Source organism: Cornus florida, unplaced genomic scaffold (genome assembly GCF_030987335.1).
Source record: "Cornus florida cultivar Cherokee Brave unplaced genomic scaffold, ASM3098733v1 CherokeeBrave_3.0.0_Hap2_Chr09, whole genome shotgun sequence".
In the NCBI taxonomy this organism is placed as follows: Eukaryota; Viridiplantae; Streptophyta; class Magnoliopsida; order Cornales; family Cornaceae; genus Cornus; species Cornus florida.
The window spans coordinates 18,137,075-18,140,998 of record NW_026775579.1 but is presented as its reverse complement, the minus strand read 5'-3'; positions in this window follow the sequence as shown (position 1 = coordinate 18,140,998).

Below are 3,924 nucleotides of genomic sequence, written 5' to 3'. Positions count from 1 at the left end.
TCTTCTTTCTTGTCCTAATAGCTGGTCGGTTGCTCTTCTTCACAAGTTGTCAAGCCGTGGAAAGCAACTGCAAGTTCTGCTTTCTCCTTAAAGTTCATTATGAACCTCAAATCACATGTCCTTTTATATAAAAAAAAAGATTTCATCCTATAGAAAGTTTGCAAAGAAATCAAATTTAGTACTCTTTCTTCATGTCAATTCACAAGTGAAATAGAGCTAAATTTGACGATTATAGTTAACACATGTCAGTTCACAATCAATAATGTTCTGTCAGATTTTCTTTTGAAAATTTCCCGTCTTTGTTGGGTGGCAAAAGTTGAGCTTGTGTTGGGAATGAGCTGCGATGATATATTAACATCCGAGGAAAAAAAAAAACAGAGATTAATATGAAAAAATCAAACTTGCTTCGGTTTCATATTGCATTAAGTTTCAGAGTAATATTGTAAAATGTGAATGTATTTAAGTTTGTGCCACTCAGACCTGGAGGTTGATATTGAGTCTCTAGGTATCCCTTCTAGCTATTCCGAGTTCATGTTTCAATATATTTCAAACAAAGATCCAAATGAACAATTGCATCCATATTTAGAGTCAATTTTGAGCAAAAGAATATATATATATATATATAGCCAATTTGAATTCATATGAGCTTGTAATTTTAGAATAGGAACTGCTTATCCAGAAGTGATCGAAGTAAACTAAAAAGTTTAATCCTTTCTTTCCAACTTAGCAATGCTTCACAACCTAACTACTTGATGTTTGCTTTATATATCACTTCTTACAATTCAGCTCTACGTAGGCCAATGTCTTCCATTAAAATTTTCAACCTCATATCTCATTGTAGGGGTTCTTTTTTATCAAGACAATAAACAAGTGTATAATGGTGATATCAAAGATACAACTGTGAAGGAAACAAAGAAGATGCGTAGTGTAGGAGGAGGAGAAGAAGACCAACCGTAAAGATTGAGATGGTAATAAGGCAAGTATACAATTTCTTATGATAGTTGTCTTGTTTGGTTGTTCATTCCTTTATGGGATAGTGCTATTTATAGGACCAAATTCCATTGGTCATTAACCAATGGTCTCTTTCATGCATGGTTTCTCGCATGCATGGCTCCAAGTTAGGATCACATGGGTAATCCTGAGAGTTTAGGAGCCTGAGGAGTCCAATCCCCTCATCGAGCCTTGCACTAAGCTGCCATGTTGCTTCTCCCCCAATTAGGGCATTAAATGTTGCTTGGCTGCCGGTTGGTCGAGCCCGTCACAGCATTAAATGTGATTTTAAGGTTTGCTATCATAATGTGTATAATCCCATCATCTTGTTAATTGGGTCTTGCTAAGAGCGAAGACACTTCTTCACTTCTCATCCACGAATCCAAGATCCTCCTAAGTTTCCCAAGTTTAGATCCCTTACAGCTGTGAAGGCCCTACCTTCGTTTCGTGCTATACGTGGACATGTGGCATTCTGATGGCGAGCTCTCTAGGGCTCCAAACTTCTGATGTGTTATGGGCCTGGTAGGATACCAAGGCTTGGGGTGCTCGAGGGTTGGTCCCTCGAGGCTTGGTAGGCCTGGTGCGATACCAAGAAATGAGGTGCTCGAGGGTTGGTTCCTCGAGGCCTGGTATGCCTGGTGTGATACCAGGGCTTGGGCTGCTTGAGGGTTGGTCCCTCGAGGCTTGGTGGGCTTGCTGTGATACCAGGGTTTGGGGTGCTCGAGGGTTGGTCCATTGAGGCTTAGTGGGCCTAGCGTGATACTAGGGCTTGGGGTGCTCGAGGGTTGGTCCCTTGAGGCTTAGTGGGCCTGGTGTGATACCAGAGCTTGGGGTGCTCGAGAGTTGGTCCCTCGAGGCTTGGTGGGCCTGGTGTGATACCAGGGCTTGGGGTGCTCGAGGATTGGTTCCTCGAGGCTTTTGACTTTTCAGCTTTGCCACGGGGGCCTTGGTTATGGTTGTATTGACTTGTCAACGTGCTACGTTAGTCGCTTGATAAGTGACACCCACATTTTGTCCCCCTACACGTGCGACGATTCATAATGTATTGTTGCGTGTGCAAGATTTAAACTGCTAGGTCATTTATTTATTCGAGGAAACTAAAAAGACACGAGACTAAAAGGTCGTCTCGGGTTATTAATACGTTGCCTAATGCCGTTTCGATTGTGGGTGTTCCTGAGGTGAGGGGACATTTAAAAGGGGCAAGTAACGGTATGGGAGTCTCTTTGTGAAAAGACTTATTGAGAGAGAAACGTCACTCCACTGTGTTTGTCTTTACCTCCATTGTCGCCGACGAAGGGGAGTTTGCAAAGGTTGAGTTTTTTTTTTTTTTTTTGTTTTTTGTTTTTGTTGACTTAGTTTGTAGTAGTGCAAACATGGTGAATAAGAAGCAAGAGTTGAGTAAGAAAGATCATCCACCACTGAAGGTGCCGGTGGAATCGGAATGGAGACGGTGTGATACCCTCGGATTTCCGGATACGAGTTGGCTAGGCCTACGCCCGAATACCCAAGGATATCAAAACGAATAGGCAATAATCGAACACAGAGTACAAAATAGATAAGAGGAATAAATAAATGACTGAAAGAAACTAAAATGACAATCCTCTAATAAAACCTCAGAATAAATTTTTCATTAACAAATTCCTCTGATACAAGTAATCTTCCAATTTATACAACTCGGGAATCCATACTCTGTGGACCCCTGGAAAACCAAAACTAAATAAATGACAACTATAACTGTCTACATCATAAAACTAAAATATAAATGAACTCCTAAGTAACACAATCCGGAAGAGTGAAGAAGATGATCCCTACTCAGCACGAACAATCTCTACTCCTGACGAATCCTGAAAAATGATGGTGGATCAGGCCCACAAACAAGTTCTATTCTAACTACAATCCAAACAGAGACCCAATACACAGATACATCATAGATAACTCAACAATATCTATCTAGTCCATACATATATATCCACACTAAGGGATTCTCACTGGACTACAAAGGGGGTCTCAACCTGAATAGAAGGCAACATGCAAAACGCACCAGAGGTGGGCAAGAGTACCTAGACCTAACAGGGTATAACTCTACCATCATAACCTATTATGCATCCCAATGCATATATGCTCCCTAACCATCGATCTTGAGACTCAAGCTCATATCGTGGTACCATAATCATATATATAAAATCATATCCTATCCATCCATAAGAAATCTAGTTAGTCATTCAACTTGTTCAGTTGATCTGACTAAAATATAAGTAGCAAGAAATCCAATTAGTCCTTAAACTTCTGCAGCTGATCTGACTAAATATAAGTAGCAAGTAATCCAATTAGTCATTCAACTTGTGCAGCTGATCTGACTAAAATATAAGTAGGATTTTATTTTTATAATCCATTCCCTTATTCTAGAGTAGGTAGGACTTAGTATTTTGAATTAATCCGTCCCTAGTATGCCACCGTCCCATACCGGTGCATACAATCCACAATATCCATGTAATTGCCAAAACAGAATTAAATAGTTTAGCAATTAAAATCCAAAACATTAATCCATGTAATTGACAGAATAGAGTTTAATCGTTCAACAATTAAAATCCAAAACATTAATCCATGTAATTGACAGAACATAGTTTAATCATTCAGCAATTAAAATCCAAAACATGGATCCATGTAATTGACAGAACATAGTCTAATCGTTCAGCAATTAAAATCCAAATATTAATCCGTGTAATTGATAGAACAGAGTTTAATAGATCAGCAATTAAAATCCAAAACATTAATCCATGTAATTGATAGAACATAATTTAACGGTTTATCAATTAAATTCCAGGGTAAACATAATAAAATCTAATAAGTATATGACCCTATTATGCATTTAATACAGATTTAAAAATCATGTCCCAGTTGTTTAAATCATTAAAATAATATTAAGCAATTTAA